Here is a 9,861-nt window from a genome sequence, read left to right as displayed (position 1 = left end):
TGGATATATGTGAACCGTCAATACAACTGCTGACAGAACTTGTTCAATATGTCCATTAGCCAAGCAAACTAGGTTACCCTTTCCTCAAAGTACTAGTAGCGCTGGTAAAGTGTTTGAACTAGTTCATGGAGATGACTGGAGCCCTTATAGGGTGTCTACTCATGATGGTCATATATTCTTTCTTACACTAGTTGATGATTATAGTATAATGGTTTGTTTCTTATTAAGGTTGAAGAATGATATCTCAGTTGTAATGAAGGACTTTATAAAACTAATAAAGACCTAGTTTAATGGTTCAATCAAAGTCTTTAAAAGTGATAATTGTATAGAATTATTTAATTCACATTGCAAAGATCTGTTTAGTAGTGCATGTATTATACACCAGAGCTCTTGTGTTCATACTCCACAGCAGAATGGAGTTATTGAAAGAAAGCATAGACAGCTTCTTGAAGTAGCAAGGGCTCTCAAATTCTAGGCTTCTATACCTCTAACCTTCTGGGGGTATGCGTTTAGAATGCAGCATATTTGATTAAGAGGATTCCATCTACAGCTTTAGCAGGCAAATCTCCTTTTGAGGCATGCTATGGAAGGAGTCCCAACTTGCAACACCTAAGGGTGTTGGGGTGTTTATGCTATGCCACAAATGTAGCTGCCAAGAGTGATAAATTTTCTAGTAGAGCAATTCTTGCAGTACATATGGGATATTCTAGTACTCATAAAGGTTACATGTTGTATAACCTGGCTACAAAGTTGTTCTTTGTGAGCAGAGATGCGTCTTTTAGGGAAGATGTTTTTCCTTTTAAGTCCTCTCATTATCAGTTGAAGCCTCATGTTGTTGTTGACTGTTGGGATGATTTCCATGATCCTTTTGATCTTAGAGCAAAAGTTGTCATAGGTTCATTGGAGCCACCATCTACTACTGACACTGTCCATAGTCCTTCTAGTACTCCTGGTCCTTTGTCTTTGGAAGGTTCAACAACTAGTAAAAATGATTATACTACTATACACACATTACATATTTCCTTAGCTAATGAAATAGTGGTGCCTGCTACTAGAACTGGCTCTCTTATGCTTGATGACACAACTCATACTGTTGCTTCAGACCTTGTTGATTCTAATGTGTCCACAGGATCAAGAAAATCCTGCAGAACTTGTCCCCTATTAGAGAACCTGATACTTATAAGGAAGCTTTACTCAATCCTCACTGGGTAAAAGCCATAAAGAAAGAGTTGCAAGCTCTACAGGACAACCATATATGGTTACTAGTTGAACTTCCTACTGACAAGAAGCCCATTGGATGTAAATGAGTGTTCAAAGTCAAGTATAATGCCAAATGAGAGGTAGACAGATACAAGGCCCGCCTAGTGGACAAGGGATATACTCAGTAGAAGGGATTAAATTACCAAAAAAACTTTTCTCCAGTGGTGAAGATGGTTACTGTGAGAACTGTCTTATCCCTAGTTGCTATGTTTGGTTGGAGATTACACCAGATGGATGTATTTAATGCATTCCTTCAGGGTGATCTTGTAGAAGATGTTTATATGGTTCCACCACCTGGTCTTTTAGGATAGTGGGAGTGCAGCAAAGTTTGCAAACTCCAGAAGTCTCTATATGGATTACAATAGGCCTTTCGACAATGGAATCTCAGGCATTGTGAAGCTCTTCTCTCTTCAGGGTTCATTCAGAGTCATCATGATTATTCTCTTTTCACCAAAAAATCAGGTTCTGATCTAGCCATTATCCTAGTCTATGTGGGTGACCTTCTTATTACAGGTTCCTCTACATCTATGATTCAAGAGTCCAAACTCATGCTTTATCATCATTTCGAGATCAAGGATCTAGGGGAGATGAGATACTTTCTTGGCCTTGAAAACGCAAGGAGTAAAGAAGGAATTTTAGTCTGTCAAAGGACGTTTGCACTAGACCTTATTTCAGATCTTGGACTACCTGGTTCCAAGCCTGTTGCCACACCCATGGAGCTCAATCAGAGACTTACCAGCATATAATTTGATCAAGGACGTGAGACTGAATGCACTACTGATGAAGTGCTAAATGATCCTGATGGATATCAAAGTCTAGTGGGAAAGCTGTTTTATCTTACTATGACTCGACCAGCTATAAGCTACACAGTACAGAACTTGAGTCAATTCATGCATAGCCCAAAGAAGTCACACATGGAATGGGTTCTAAGGATGGTGAGATATCTGAAGAATGCACCTGGATTGGGAATACTATTGTCATCCAAACCATCATCAAAGCTTACAGTTTATTGTGATGCAGATTGGGCAACTTGCCCTATGACAAGAAGACCAGCAAGTAGTTTTATAGTCAAGATAGGAGACTCTTTGATTTCCTGAAAATCAAAGAAGTAAAACACAGTGTCAAGGAGCTCAACAGAGGCTGAATATAGGAGCATGGCAAATGCAATTGCAGAAATAGTATGGCTTACTAGATTATATGAAGAACTGGGAATGCAACTAAAGTTGCCAGTGAAACTGTTTTGTGATAGCAGGGCAGTACTTCAAATTGTTGTTAATCCTATATACCATGAGCGAACGAAACAAATAGAGATTGATTGTCATTTCATTAGGGAAAAGATTCAAGAAGGCCTTATATGCGCAGAACATGTGCCCACAAACTTGCAGGTGGCTGACATCTTAACTAAAGGACTAGGGAAGGCACAACATGAAGTTTTGTTATCCAAGCTGGGAATATTCAATTTGTTTACATTACACAGCTTGAGGGAAGTGTTGAAGGTGTCACGTGAGTGGAGTGACAGATGGATCCTAGATGGAGAAGAGTTAGTTAGAATAGTTATTAATTAAGTAATTAGAAAGGTAGTTAGGCCGGTTATACTCTGTATAAGTATGTGTACAGTGCATTGTTCAATACAACAGTTTTCACACACCTTTTTTCCACCGGCAAAAAAATTTTGTGTGATCATGTGGATTGAAGAGTTTTTCCAACTTAAAGTGACAAATTTGAGTATGGATTATTTTATTTACAGAGTCGCCACTTGGAATTGATTTTTGGGTGTTCCAAGTCACCCTTTTTTTTATTGAATCCCTAGTCAAAGGAAAGTTGACTCTATTTATTATTGGTCTGCGACAATAATGTCCGGGTAAGGAATTCTGTTGACCGGACAAAAGGTGTACTATATTTTTCGAGTCCCGTGGTTCTAGCACGGTCACTTTTATTGACTAAAATTGGCTTGAATTAATTTTTGGATAGAGTATGTTTTATTTGCCTTGATTAACGATCATCTATTGTCGCTTAAAACTTAATAATTGAATTTTATTAACTTTGGCCTAGGAGCGTATAAGCACACAAGGTCTTTATTTGGTTATGTGCATTTAACCAAAGAACGGATATGAACATATGGTCAAACACAATTTGTTAATTAGAGAGTCAAGGAGCGGGAATGCACACATGACTATCTATTAATTAAATGTTGACCAAAGATTATATGTTGTCAATGCACCTCACTTAAACTCTTTCACATTAGACTTAACTTGTACAACGTATATTAAGATTGTAGGAAAATATTTCACTATCTATGTAATCTAACTACTTATATCTAATTAGTATTATTTTATATATCATCAAATTAGATTTACTATAAAGAACAGTACTCCTATGTTATAATGTAATTTAGTGTGACGGTATAAACAACTTATATCCTTCAACGTAAGCTAAACTCTTTTGCATTTACATTTCTGTCTTTGTCTCGAACCCTCCCTTTCTCTTAACTCTTTAGTTAAGAACACATGGTCTACATTTGAAACATGCCTAAAATTGTGCATAAATTAATTAAAAGAGATTAAGAAAATTATTCAAGAGAAAAGAATATGACATTATAATATTTGTTTAACTAAATATGACACTAAAAAGATTTGGATTAACTCATGGACTATATCGACATGGGCTGCTGAAATTATATTTTTGGAAATTTTACCTCCTATAGCAAAGGTTAACACCTTATTTATTTTAAATAAATACCATTTAAAAAATTATATTCTATAGATATCTTTTAAGGTTTATAGCAAAATATTTAATTTTGGTTACCTCCTAGCCCTAAGCCACTAAATACGCTAATCAATTACACTATTTTCTTTCTCTCTCTATTTTGATACATCTCATTCTCTTCCCCAATCCCATTAAAATTTCCGATCTCCTCCTCCTTCCACCGGATTTGTGCAAAGTATGAAAGATTCAAAAGGTAACCAAACACTTTATTGGTGATATTATGTGCAAAGTATGAAAGATTCCAAACAGTTTGAGTCTATGTCTTCTATGAATTTACCGCCGATAAAGGTTCACGTTGAGGAGAATAAAAAGGGTGGAAATTTTGAGGAGCAATTTTCACAGATGACTCTTGGGGTAGTGAAGCAGAAGCATGAGGAAGGAGGATTTGTGGATTTATCTTCGCCGCCTGCGACGACTGTTTTAGTGCCGGCGACGGCTGTTTCCGGCGTGCAACAGCAACAGCTACAGCCGCCTCCGCAATTGCAACCAAAGCTTGTTATTCCATCTGATTTGTCTTCCCCTGATTCAGTTTCAAATCAACTTCATTAATCCAGAGCAATTCCACGTGACATCCACGACACGACTTTATCTTTCGCGATGAAGAAGAACATTTTTTTTAATATATTTCAATGTAACTTCAACGTATTACGCTGTATTTTTATGTATTTCATTGGATTCATTGTCTTTTTTTCATTGTAATTCAATGTATCTCGTTGTATTCTATGTATTTTATTGTATTCTCTGTCTTTTTTTTAATTGTATTTCAATGTATCCCGCCGTATTCTATGTATTTCATCATATTCACTGTCTCACTATATGCCATGAATGTATTCATAAGTTTTTTTTAATTAATATAATTTATGTATTCAGATGTATTATATAATTTCTCTGAAAATTGCTATGTTTTTTAGGTATTTTTCGGTTGAGAATCTTTTTTATAACTGAAAATACAAAATTTGTGTGTTATAATTGAGTTTGTTGAGTTATATTAGGAGTCTATTATGTTAATTGATTCACTTTCCGTTTTAAAAACAGTGTAATCCCCTATTTCACGCCGTGAATACAGTCGAATACAATAATCTGTCCAGCTGTAATCCCATGTTTCACTTCATGAATACAGTCGAATACACTCGAATACAACAACTGATTAGCTGGACTTCCCTGATTCACGCTCATTTTTACTACTATATTCATGAATACAATAGCTTAAATACAACTTATAACCATATAAAAAGGTATCTATAATCCGTAATATAGCAAATGGTATTTATAAATGGCTAATTATTATTAAAAGACAACGCTTAATAAAAATTTCCCTATATTTTTTGATACAAAGTGTAAGACATCTCATGTAGCAAAGGAAACCCTGCTCATGACAGATTGTTATTGAACAAGTCATGGCTATTGACTTGGGGGCAAGTTAATTAAAACGGCCCAATCATACATATGTAGACGAAGAGAACCTTAAAATCACTTCAATGCATCACTATGGCTTTCTACTTGACTTACATGAAACCACTTTCAATTATTTTGGATATCAAACACGTTAGTAAGAAAATGACGATCATTAGTTTCAATCAATACTTCATAAAGATGAAACAACTTAACCATGAAAAGAAATGTCATTTGGTGATTTTTCACAAAACAAACAGAAGGAAAAAAAAAATGGCAGTGGGCTATGAGCCAAAATGTTTAAAGCTTGGTGTCAACCACAATGACACAAGAAGTTCAACATTCATTACACATGCTTACATACAAAGTCCTACACAAGAGAGTATTTAAAGCTCAAAAGAAGCTGAAGAGCACTTTAAATCTGCTTCATTTCCATTCATTCTTGACCAAAATTACAATAGTTGTTAAGAAGGTTACCTGGATAAAAGAAAGTAAAAGTGTTAGCAATAACTGAAGTAACAGAAACCAGCAGCAACAACCAGCAGTTTTTAAACCAAAGAAAATGAGGAGTTTTAGCTTTTTTTTTTGCAATTTACTATAGATGTTAAGTTGATCTTTCTTTTTTGCTCTCAAGTGGTGTTTTTTCTTTCAGTCAGTAAGAATTTGTCTTTTTTAGAGTGAAAGATATGTAGAAGATCTGAAGATGTGAGCTTGGACACGTCCAAGATAGGAGTTTGGATACGTCTAAGGATGTGGGCTTGGACGCGTCCGAATATTGGAGCTTGGATGTGTCCGAAGATAGGAGCTTGGATACGTCGAAACTTCAATTATAGGCTTTCATTTGCCATTTCAATTCTTGTTCTTGCCATAGCAGACTTTCATCGAGCATTCCGTCTTTTCCTTCTGTTATTTATAATCTCTTTTTTTTTTCTTGGCAAGCCATTCATTGGACCCGGGTCAAATGATTTGGGCTGCTGATTTTGCACCATTTTGAGCCCAATTCGGCTGATTAAAGTTTAACTCAATTCCTTTTCTCTCTAATGAAATTATAATCTAATATGATCCTAAAAATGTACAAATAGAAAGAAAATCTTTTTGGTGTATAATTTAAAGATGTAAACTAAAATATACAAATAAAAGGTAAAGAATATTTTTGGTATTTTTTAATTAAGGAATTCACATAAAAATGCACAAATAAGTTCAAATAAATACAACTAAAATAGCTAAAACCTTCCAAAAATTAGTTTTTGTTGGAGACTTAAAAACATGCAAAAATTAGATATTCACAACCGTAAAAATTCATTTCCTCTCTTTTCCTCTCTTTTCCTCTCAATCGTGTAAAGCTTTCCACATAAGCATTCATGGCAGACGCTCAACAACAGCATGCAATATAGTACTTAAGCAACCGAACTAATGCAGAGATGTTACACTCTGCGTGTATCTGTTTCTAAACTAAAATAAAAAAATAAGATGCAAAGCCCTTTATGTTGACTCTCAAGAAAACCAACAACATGTCAAGTTTCTCCAACTAGGATATTCAGATATAGGTGTACTTTTTAGTACGTGAAGAGAAGATACAGGCCAAACCAAGAGAACCTAAAAGTGCGACTATAACGTGTCGACTCCATCCGAGTTTTCCAAATTTGAAATTACTAGGATTATAATTACTAGTTAGAAACATACTTCCCCAGTCAGTTCTGCATGTTCTGGTTGCTGGATATTTATATTTTAAACAAAGTTTAGTGACTGGGATCGTTCAGCCTGAAAAAAGCTTATAAAATACAATAAAATTAACATTATGATATACAAAAGGAACTAAATAACAGTCACGGTCTTCAAAGTTAAAGTTGTGATTTTGCATAGAATGGTTTAGAACAAACAACGACAACAAACTCAGTGTAATCCCACCAGTGAGGTCTAGGGAGGATAGTGAGAACGCAACCTTACCCCTAACTACCTTCTGCAAGTAGAAAGGTTGTTTCCAATAGACTCTCGGTTCCAAGCAATAGCATGCAAAATCACAAACAGTATATAAAAAAATACATTAGTGTAAAACTCAGGGTAGTAACAAGATAGTAGAACAATCGAGATACAAACAAGATCAGGTAGTAATAAAATTTTAAGATATAGAATAAGGAAATACTGGATAATGCTACCGGAATTAAAGAACTAGACTTGAATGTTTAAAAAAAAAAGTAAAGAATTTAACTTGAAAAATAAGATAACTAAGAAGATGTTTGGGTAAGCACTTTTTGCTTATCTGCATCTTTAATAGACATTAACAACATTTACAAATAAGTGCTTATAGGAAAAATCATCCAAATATCATAATAAGAACCTGCATGTATAGGGCAAAATCTATTCATGTTAAATACTCGCGTAATAAAGCGACACGTGGAACTGGAGAGATGAAAAACGAGACAGGTGGAAATCAAGACCGGGTAGTCCGGTTGGCACCGGGAATCCCCCAAAGGGAATGTTGCTCATGAAGATAAATGAACGCTTGCCACCCGATAAAATTTAATGAAGAATATTCTGTAGTATTAAATACATAGTCTGTTATAGAGAATATGGCATTCATAGCTTGTCGTTACACATTCTTCAATGGCCCCATTATTATCATTTAAGAGGGACTTGATCCTAGGACTTTGTTCCACAGGTGTAGCTATAAATAGTGATTTCAACTGCCATTGTAGCGGGAGGAATTTTCTGAAAAACTTATGCTACACATTAATTTAAGCCCAATAACACTTTATTTCTTGTTTATTGGTACTATTATTGCCTACGGAAGCTCTGCTCCAAGAACCAAGCTATCTGCTATTGTATCTCGATTTTAACGCTAAGTCTTCCCTTTTTATTTAGTTTATTTATCATTCATGGATCAAATCGATTCGTTTGTCTATAAATTCAACTGTACCGTTTTACAGGTAAATAGTTTGGCACCCACCGTGGGGCTTAGATTGTTGCGTAATTAGGTTGATCCTTGCATTTATTACTAACGTGTTTAAATTCTTTGTTTCTTAGCGAAAAATCATTAAAAGTGGCCGATAATGATGTCAACATCACGCACAAAGTTAGGCCCAAGGAAATCAACCTCAACACGAAGATCCGATCAGCGATACCCACAATGAGGAGGGCATAGCTACACCGATCCATGGCGGACAATATCCACAACACGTTCGAAAGGCAACTCCTGATGATGCTGAAGACGAGCACGTTGTGGAAACAGTGAAAATTTTAAGGGAGAAACAAAGGCCTATTATGGGCTATCTGTCACGACAAGTTCAGGTTATGACAGAGTTAAAGCAAGCGTTGTCGGGTGCTTCCAAAACGCAAATGGAAGAGTCAAGTTCCTCCCAGTGCTCCCACAAATCAAACAGTACAAAGGGTTGATAATAACACCCCGAGGAGTGAGGTCGGCTTCGACTAGGCCGGGAGGAATGGCAGCGGATCCGGTAACAACAATAAGAATAATCCCTTTAAAATCGAACTCATGCGATTTATGAGGGAAATAAATGCACGAATGGATCAAATACCGTGCGCAGCGCCGTGTTGAAAGGACCGTATTTAAAGAAATATACCCAGTTGCCATTCAAACCAAGCACGGCCCCAGAGTTGATCTCGAAGCAGTTCAAAATGCCAGACATGCCAAAATATGATGGGACTTTGAATCCTCAGGAGCGCATCACCACCTATACAATGGCGGTGAAAGGAAACAACTTAGCGTCGCACGAGATTGAGTCAGTCTTGTTGAAGAATTTCGGGGAGACCCTTACGAAAGAGGACCTGATGTGGTACTCACTTTTACTCGAGCACTTAATAGATTCTTTCGAGATTCTCGCGGATTCTTTTATCAAGGCCCATGCCTAAGCCAGGAAGGTACAGGCCTGAAAGGCCGACATATTTAGAATTACATAGGGAGAGTTTGAATTGCTGCGGGAGTGCGTGACTAGGTTTCAGAAGGAGAGGATGTTGCTACTGGCCGTGACGGACGAATGGGCAGCTGAGGCATTCAGTAAAGGGCTAAATTCGAGGAGTTACTAACGCTTTTCAAAAATTAAAAGAAAGTTTGCTCAAGTTCCCAGCAACAACATGGGTAGATGTTCATAACCGCTATGAGTCAAAGATAAGAATTGAAGATGACCATCTCGGTTTCCCGGTATCAACCAATGGTCGGGACTGAGAGAAGAATAAGGAAAAGTTAAAGGATGATTTCGACGCAGATCTGTAGACATGTGATTTTTGACCCTCCTCAAGATTTTTCATATTTTAGCATGTAAATACTTAGTTTAAGCCTAATACCGTTATTTCAACTAGATTTAACTATTTTATGGTATTTTATAAAAAAAATAAAAATTACAAAAATATTTTACCTAGTCACTTTTAATTCATGTACCTTTCATATATTTAAAAAAAATACAAAGATAGTACCTTATTTTCATC

Source organism: Nicotiana sylvestris, chromosome 6 (genome assembly GCF_000393655.2).
Source record: "Nicotiana sylvestris chromosome 6, ASM39365v2, whole genome shotgun sequence".
In the NCBI taxonomy this organism is placed as follows: Eukaryota; Viridiplantae; Streptophyta; class Magnoliopsida; order Solanales; family Solanaceae; genus Nicotiana; species Nicotiana sylvestris.
Note: the sequence above shows the minus strand (reverse complement) of the source record.